Source organism: Primulina huaijiensis, chromosome 7 (assembly GCF_012295235.1).
Source record: "Primulina huaijiensis isolate GDHJ02 chromosome 7, ASM1229523v2, whole genome shotgun sequence".
In the NCBI taxonomy this organism is placed as follows: Eukaryota; Viridiplantae; Streptophyta; class Magnoliopsida; order Lamiales; family Gesneriaceae; genus Primulina; species Primulina huaijiensis.
The window spans coordinates 13,560,392-13,570,272 of record NC_133312.1 but is presented as its reverse complement, the minus strand read 5'-3'; positions in this window follow the sequence as shown (position 1 = coordinate 13,570,272).

The window sequence follows — 9,881 nt, the reverse complement described above, 5'->3', positions numbered from 1 at the left end:
ATATTAAATTCTTGGAACCATTTAAATGTTAGTTTGGTTTTACCAACCATTTAACTTGGATTCCTTGATTTATTATATATGAATATATCATAGTATTAATTTATTGGTACCATTTAAATGTTTGTTTGGTTTTACCAACCATTTAAAGTGGGAACCTTGTTTTAGTGTTTACAAATATATATAGCACAATAAATATTTGACCACATTTATAAGTTTTGGTATATATTATATATTTATAAGATAATAATTTATAACATAATATAAATATGATTATTTAATATGTTGGAACCATTTTATTAAGTGGATTCCAATATTGTTCGTTAATGTTAACTTTATTAAAATACCAAGAGTGGATCCTTTAATCTCAACTACTTAAATTAAAATTGGAACAATTAAAATTTACCCATTAAAGATTTAAACAATTAAAATTAAAAAGAAACAAAAACAAAAACAAAACAAAAAGACATTGTAGTGGACTTGTAATTACCTTAGCTTCCCTGTGGATACGATATCGGACTCACCGAATTAAACTACTTGTGGACAACATGCTCTTGGGAGTGCAACAATCAAAGTGACAACAAGTTTTTGACGCCGTTGCTGGGAAAGTATAATTTAATTTCAAGTCTATTTAATTTTGTTTATAGTTTATTTTTCTTTATTTGAATTTTTATTGCTTTTGTGTGTTTTTATTCGTTTGCATTTGCATGAGCATTATTTGGTCACGTACACTTAGTGTTAGAATCATTCGAAATAACCCTTTATTTTCACAAAACAAGGCGGAAGAACCCATCCAAGAAAATGAAGATGAAATTCAATCTCAACATGATCATGATAGACGAAGAACACTTAGAGATCACATGAATCCTATACGTACTAGTGCACCTTCATGTCTAGTTTTTCCCCCTGATGCATCTCATTTCAATTTTAAGCCTATTATTATCCAACTTTTACCTAAATTTCATGGCTTAGATTCTGAAAATCCATACATGTATTTACGAGAATTTGAAGAAGTGTGCAACACATATAATGATCTAAATTGTAGCATGAACACCATTCGACTTAAGCTTTTTCATTTTTCTTTAAAAGATAAAGCTAAAACTTGGCTACAAAATCTTAGATCGGGATACATTCGAACTTGGGATGAATTGCAACAACAATTTTTGAAAAAGTTTTTTCCATCTCATAGAACAAATTCTTTCAAAAGGCAAATCATCACTTTCATTCAAAAACAAGGAGAAAATTTTTATCAGTTTGGGATAGATATAAAGAATTGCTTAATCTTTGTCCACATCATGGTTTTGAAATTTGGAGAGTTGTTTCTCAATTTTATGAAGGCTTAACACCTAAAGATAGGCAAATGGTTGAATTTATGTGTAATGGAACATTTGAAGATAAAGATCCAAACGAGGCAATTGAGTATCTCGATTCATTAGCTGAAAATGCTCAAAATTGGGACACTATAGGTACAATCGAACCATCAAACAAGATTCAATCTCCCACATCTGGTGGAGGTATGTATACCCTCAAAGATGAACATGATCTGCAAGCTAGATTTACCTCTTTGGCAAGAAAAGTTGAGGCACTTGAATTGAAAAGAATGGTCAATTAAAATCTGTTCATGAAATTGCATGTCACATCTGTGATACAAGTGATCATTCTACAAAATATTGTCCCACGTTGCCTTCTTTTAAAGAATGTCTCCATGAACAAGCCAATGTTTTAAACAATCTCAAAAGGCCAAATTTTGAACNTTCTTTCAAAAGGCAAATCATCACTTTCATTCAAAAACAAGGAGAAAATTTTTATCAGTTTGGGATAGATATAAAGAATTGCTTAATCTTTGTCCACATCATGGTTTTGAAATTTGGAGAGTTGTTTCTCAATTTTATGAAGGCTTAACACCTAAAGATAGGCAAATGGTTGAATTTATGTGTAATGGAACATTTGAAGATAAAGATCCAAACGAGGCAATTGAGTATCTCGATTCATTANTAAAGATACTTTTGCTAAATTTGCATCTGCACTTAATGTTCATGAAAAAGGTAAATTTCCTTCACAACCACAGCCTAATCCCAAGGATCATCATTCACAAACTGGAACTTCTGGAACTCAACCGATGGATCAGGTAAAATCTGTTATTACCCTTCGAAGTGGTAAGGTTGTGGAAAAATCCATTCTTGAACCTTGTGAAGATGATGATAAATCAACTCCAAAGGGTAAGGAAGTGGAACCCATAACTTGCGAAGAGGAGGTTCAACAGACAGTGTCACCACCATTCCCTCATGCATTGAAAAATACAAAAAAATCAAATTTGAATTCTGATATATATGATATTTTTAAACAAGTAAAAGTTAATATTCCTTTATTAGATGCAATAAAACAGGTACCATCATATGCCAAATTTTTGAAAGACTTGTGCACTGTGAAAAGAAAATTGAATGTGAAAAAGAAAGCATTTTTAGCCGAACAAGTAAGTGCAATCATTCAAAATAATAATGCTTTGAAATACAAAGACCCTGGTTGTCCTACTATTTCTTGTATTATTGGAGAACGAAAGATTAAAAAAGCCTTGCTTGACCTTGGAGCTAGTGTGAATTTACTTCCATATTCAGTTTATCAAGAACTCAATCTAGGCGAGTTAAAACCTACTTCGGTAACACTTTTACTTGCTGATAGATCTGTTAAAGTGCCAAGAGGTATGGTAGAAGACGTGTTGGTCCAAGTTGATAACTTTGTATATCCTGTCGATTTCATAGTTTTAGATACACAACCTATCGAAGCTTGTAATGCAATTCCTGTAATTTTAGGTCGTCCATTTTTAGCAACTTCTAATGCTCTTATAAATTGCAGGAATGGAATAATGAAGTTGTCATTTGGTAACATGACCTTGGAGCTTAATGTGTTTAATCTTTGTAAGCAACCACATGACAAAGGAGATGAAAGTGAAGATGAAAATCTTATTGAAACTCTTGTGGAAGAAAACATTCAAGAAGGGAGTACTCGTGATCAATTAGATATTTGTTCAATTGAAACTGTTAAAGAAAATATTGAAATTGATCTTGATGATTTTATCAGGTATCACTCGTTACCAGGATCAGAGAAAGAATTTGATGCAAAATATGAGAACAAAGACGAACCACCCATATTGGAGTTAAAACCCTTGCCAGAAGAATTGAAGTATGCATTTCTTGGAGAAGATGAAACATATCCGGTGGTAATTTCTTCCAAACTAGCAAGTGATGAAGAAGGTAAATTAGTTGATATGCTTAAAAGACATAAAAATGCAATTGGTTGGACACTAAAAGATCTCAAGGGCATTAATCCACTAATTTGCACTCACAAAATGCACATAGAAGAAAATGCAAAAACATCTCAACAACCACAAAGGAGATTAAATCCAAACATGAAAGATGTTGTGAAAACTGAAGTTCTTAAGATGTTGGGATTATCTACCCTATTTCTGATAGTAAGTGGGTAAGCCCAACACAAGTAGTTCCGAAAAAATCTGGCATCACAGTGATAAAAAATGAAAAAGGTGAATTGTTAACAAGTCGAGTCCCATCTAGTTGGCGGATGTGTATTGATTATAGAAAATTAAATGACGCCACTAGGAAAGATCATTTTCCATTTCCATTTTTGGATCAAATTTTAGAAAGAGTAGCAGGTCATCCATTCTACTGTTTTCTTGATGGATATTCAGGTTATTATCAAATTCCCATTGCACTCGAAGATCAAGATAAAACTACATTCACATGTCCTTTTGGAACATTTGCATTTAGAAGGATGCCATTTGGATTATGAAATTCCCCAGCAACATTTCAGAGATGTATGCTAAGCATTTTTTGTGACATGGTTGAAAATTGTTTGGAAATCTTCATGGATGATTTAACTGTCTTTGGGAATACATTTGATAATTGTCTTGAAAATTTGGAAAAAGTTTTAAAAAGATGCGAGGAAATAGGTCTTATTTTAAATTGAGAAAAATGTCATTACATGATTACTTCTGGAATTGTTTTGGGACATTTTGTGTCATCTCATGGAATTGAAGTTGATAAAGCAAAAGTTGATGTCATTGCCAATTTACCCCCTCCAAAAACTATTAAAGAAATTCGCTCATTTTTGGGACATGCTGGATTTTATAAGAGGTTTATAAAGGACTTTAGTTTAATCTTTAAACCCATTTGTAACCTCTTAACAAAAGACAGTGCATTTGAGTGGACTCAAGAATGTCAAAATGCTTTTGATAAAATCATTCGACATTTAACATCAGCTCCTATCATGCAACCTCCTGATTGGTCTTTACCATTTGAAATCATGTGCGATGCGAGTGATTATGCAGTCGGTGCAGTATTGGGTCAAAGAAGAAACGGTAAGCCTTATGTGATATATTATGCAAGTAAAACTTTAAACAATGCTCAAATGAATTACTCCACAACTGAAAAAGAACTACTTGCTGTAATATTTGCATTAGATAAATTTCGTTCTTATTTGATTGGATCAACAACTATCGTGTTTACTGATCATTCTGCTATTAGATATTTGTTGACCAAACAGGATGCAAAGCCACGACTGATACGATGGATTTTGTTACTCCAAGAATTTGACATTGTGATCAAAGATAAAAAAGGAACCGAGAATGTCGTAGCCGATCATTTATCGAGACTAGTAACAAGATCATCTTGTGAAATGACACCAATTAACGATAATTTTCCTGATGAACATCTATTTTCTGTTACTACTACACCTTGGTTTGCTAACATAGTAAATTTTCTTGTCACAGGAAAAATGCCACCGCAATGGAGTTCTCAAGATAAAAGAAAATTTTTGAATGAGGTAAAAAACTTTTATTGGGATGATCCGTATCTGTTCAAGTATTGTCCGGATCAAATTTTTCGACGTTGCATACCAGACAATGAGGAAAATTACGATCAAGATGGACAGGTCCATATGTTGTAAAACATGTGTATCCTTAGGGAGCTGTGGACATTGAAAATCCTAAAAATGGTGATGTTTTTAAAGTAAATGGACAAAGCCTTAAACCTTTTTTAGAAAATGAAATCTTTAAAGAAGAGTTTATTTCCCTTTCCGATCCTTGATTTTTTGTGTTGCATTTAATTTTGTTTGTTTTTATTTCTGGTTTCCTTAATATTTTTATTTTCCGGTTAAATGGCGGATAACGGTACTCTGTGACTCTCATAGTCGGTTTAATCATTTTCCCATAATTGCTGATACAAAAATAAAAAAAATCATTTTTTTTATTTTCAAAATGGATGAAATTCTCTCAAAAATTTGTAAATATTTTCCCTCTGTTTCTGAAAATGTTCTAAGAAAAATTTATGCAAAAAGGTGTGAAAGATTGAGATTGCTAATGCAAAAAAGAATTCCAAAAGATATTCGTCTTGTAATTGAAGCTAAGGTTCGATTAGGAGGAGAAGTTCCACAATCATTGCTCATTCGGTATTTGCCTGGATTACGAAAAATCACTTATGCGAAAAAACGAAGGGCCAAAAGATTAGGGGTTTGTCATAAGTGTGCAAGATGGACTTGTGACAAACGATGCAGATCTTTGGGATGTGTTTCCAATAACAGAGAAGATAAAATTGGTTTCATTAAGAATGGGCAGAGTAAGGAGTCTTTAGATAACATCTTATTGACTCTTGAGACGCATTCTAGTGGACATGTGCATATTGAAGCCGTTTCTGGACGTAAAACCATAGGAAAATTGTGAGCCACAATCACACTACTGTTTACATGCATGTGTGTCATTATTTTTTTTACTGTTTATTCTGTTTACAACTGTGACCCATAGTTTTGTCCTGATAACATATTACTCCTATAAAATCTCTCATCTTTCTCTCTATTTTTGCAGACCAAAAAGAAAGTAAAAACATGGCTGGATCCTCTGCACAAACATTGAAAAATATTTGTGTATTTTGTGGGTCGGGTCCTGGAAAAAATGAAGTGTTTGTAGAAGCAGCAAATAATATTGGAAAGATATCTGCTGAGAGAAAAATTCACTTGGTATATGGGGGAGGTAATATTGGGTTAATGGGATCTGTTTCAACATCTGCTCATCTTGGAGGTAGCCAGGTTTTGGGTATTATTCCTACAGCTTTAGCTGAAGGAAATATTACAGGTGCTACGATTGGTGAGGAATTAAAAGTTTCTTCTATGTATGAAAGAATCACAAAAATGATTGAAAATTCTGATGCTTTAATCGCACTACCAGGTGGTTTTGGTACATTAGAAGAAATTTTTCACACTGTTTCTTGGGCACAACTTAATATCCATAATAAACCTGTGGGTTTGTTGAATATAAATAATTATTATGATAGTTTGTTGACATTTCTTGATAAAGCTGTGGAACAGAATTTCATTTCAGAAAACTCACGACGGATGCTCATCTGTGCTTCGACTGCCGACCAATTAATTGATGATTTGGAAGCTTTTGTTCATAAGCCTGATCCGATGATAACAAAGATCAATTGGTCGCAATCAAGCAATAAGAAAGAAAGTTGGATCATTGATTCAAAAGTCGTGGATTGGTTTGCGTTTGTTTCAGTTTGTTATCTTCAATAAAATTCCAGGTGATATCTCTTTCATTATGTACTCTTTATTAATAGTTATTTTGACATTAGGGACAATGTCATATTCTAATTGGGGGGAGAACAAACTTAAAAAAAAATATTAAAAAAAAAATAAAAATAAAAAATATATTATTTTAAAATAAAACTCTGTTTATTGTTTGTATCTTAGTAATTTTTGCAAAAATATCATACATTACATGTTTGAAATGTTTAAATTAGAACATGTATTAATCTATTTAAGGATGTTTAAATTTTTATTTGAAAAAATGTCAATTTTAATATTCTGATCAATATAAAAATATGATTTATGAAATCTTTTTGAGTGATTAACCATTGTGATAAAATCAGGTATTAAAGTATATGGCCCAAGATATACCTTATAAGAGTGCCTAAAATTTTAAACTCACACATATTTTGTGAGTGAATGGAGAAGACTGAGAAAACAGCTTTCGAGCCTTTATTGATCATGAGAGAGACTATCTATTGTTTATATCTTGAGTTCTTATTTTGAAAAAAAAATGATATTTCCTGAAAAAAAAAGGAGAAAAATACAAAAAGAAAGATATTGAAGATCTATGTAATTTTTAAGTTATATGCTACGATCCATATATCTCTCATAATAAAAAAAATAAAAAAAAAAAAGAAAGAAAGAGAGAAATTTATTGTACAAATTAAATAAATATGTGATCAAGAAGCATAAACTTAGTCTGATTCCATGATGTTATGAAAAAAATATATATATGTATCAGGAAAAAATATATAATAAGAACAACTAGATTTTGAATCAATGGATTTTATATCTTTTGATTAGTTTGGCTCGTTTGTCTGTCTGCATTCTGTAAACCATTTTCCTGAGTATTTATCTATATTTCAACTCCACGAGAGAAATCGTTCCCATAAATTGAAAAATTTATTAACCCATGAGGATATGGAGTTGAGACTCTTACTAGGAATTTCTGAAGGCCATGTAAATTTAACTACCAGAATATACGCTTTGAATTGCTCAGCTCAGATTATTTCATAAATTATAATTATGATGATCTTGATATAACTTTGACAGTTTTCAAATTTAATTTAAACATTTAGATAGTTTTGATTACATTTCTATTTAAATTAATCAATATGTTTCGTAGTGCTATTAACGCTTAAATTGCTAGGGACTAGCAATAAGCTGGTTGGGAGGTATGATAAACATAAAAATTGTGCATTAATTAAATGTTTTATAATATAAATATATAGTTTTTGTTATATTAAATGTTTAAATATTATATGTTTTATAATAAATTGTATAAAATATAATTTTTTGTGTAATTACAAGTTTTTAATATTTTTTAAATGTTCGATAAAACAAGAATAAACTTGGCGTTGCAAATGAGATTAAGATGATTCTTGGACCTGTCAAAAGTTGATTATAATATCTACAATATTGTTGACATGCATGAGATAAAAATCCTAACACAATAGGGATCAAATTAAGCGACAAATAAAGTTACCAAAGGAGTGGCAGTTTTATCATGCTCTAGTATTTTGACCATATCTCTCAAATTACTTGGTCAAATGGTTTGAAAAAAATACCACAACTAGACAACTCAATTATCCACATGTTTCTTTTTATGTGAAGAAGCAAATTCGGAAAAGAAGATTTTCAAAAGTGATGTGTAATATAATATAGTATCTTGGAACACCAATGAAGACTTATGTGTAAAAAAATAATATTTTATTTGTGGTTGTCTCCTCAAATTTGGCTATAAATAGGGGTGCATTGTAATGTATTAAGATATCCCTCATTCTATGAATAAACCTTTGAGTTCATAATATTTCTCTCTATATTTTTCCTTTATTTCTTCTTTTAAATACAATTAGCATGTTAATTTCATATTCGAAGTTTTATACATTGAATAATGAATAGCTAACTTCCTAAAGTTGAGATGATAAGGTGAAACTCTTGGCATGATAATAAGGTTATTAAAAGGTAAGAATCTATGTTTTATATTATTTATTCATTATTTATTGTTTATGTTATATTTATTTTTTAAGCATTTTTATACCCTACTTATAAGTGAGAGTTTTGATTTATTGTTGCTATATGTTACACTAAATTCTTGGAACCATTTAAATGTTAGTTTGGTATTACCAACCATTTAAAGTGGATACCTTGATTTATTATATATAAATATATTATAATATTAAATACTTGGAATCATTTAAATGTTAGTTTGGTTTTACCAACCATTTAACTTGGATTCCTTGATTTATTATTTTTGAATATATCATAGTATTAATTTATTGGTACCATTTAAATGTTTGTTTGGTTTTACCAATCATTTAAAGTGGGAACCTTGATTTAGTGTTTACAAATATATATAGCACAATAAATACTTGACCACATTTATAAGTTTTGGTATATATTATATACTTATAAGATAATAATTTATAACATAATATAAATATGATTATTTAATATATTGGAACCATTTTATTAAGTGGATTCCAATATTGTTCGTTAATGTTAACTTTATTAAAATACCAAAAGTGGATCCTTTAATCTTAACTACTTTAATTAAAATTGGAACAATTAAAATTTACCCATTAAAGATTCAAACAATTAAAAGTAAAAAGAAACAAAAACAAAAACAAAACAAAAAGACATTGTAGTAGACTTCTAATTACCTTAGCTTCCCTGTGGATACGATATCGGACTCACCGAATTATACTACTTGTGGACAACCTGCTCTTGGGAGTGCAACAATCTAAGTGACAACAATATTGTTTAAATATTAATTAAATGAGGATTTAAATTGAGGGAATTATCTACCATGAAATGGATAGGGAAAGATATTAATTAAATGGGTTGACAACTAATTTTCAAATTAATTAAAGGTAGGGCCGAAAATTTTAATAGAAATGGAGGGGAAAAATATTTCTTAAATGTTGTATTTTAAATCTTTAGTGTTTTATCTACTAATTAAATATTTTAGAGAATTAAGGATTTAATTATTGGACTTTATTTACTACTTATCTCAACTTATTTAAATAATTCCTTAAACTTTCTTTTACAACAAATTAACTTATTATTTATCTTAAATAAATTTTAGGAAATGTTTTCTTAATATTAAATTTTATCTCTTTACTCCAACTCTGGTCCGGCCTCACTTAATGAACTTAAAAGCTAACAATTAAACTACTGCACAAAATAAATTTAAAGAAAAGAATCTAAATACTCAAGCAATAAATCATTTTAATTTAAATACTAGAATTATGCATGTCTTATACGTAGTCTAATTTACGGGTTCT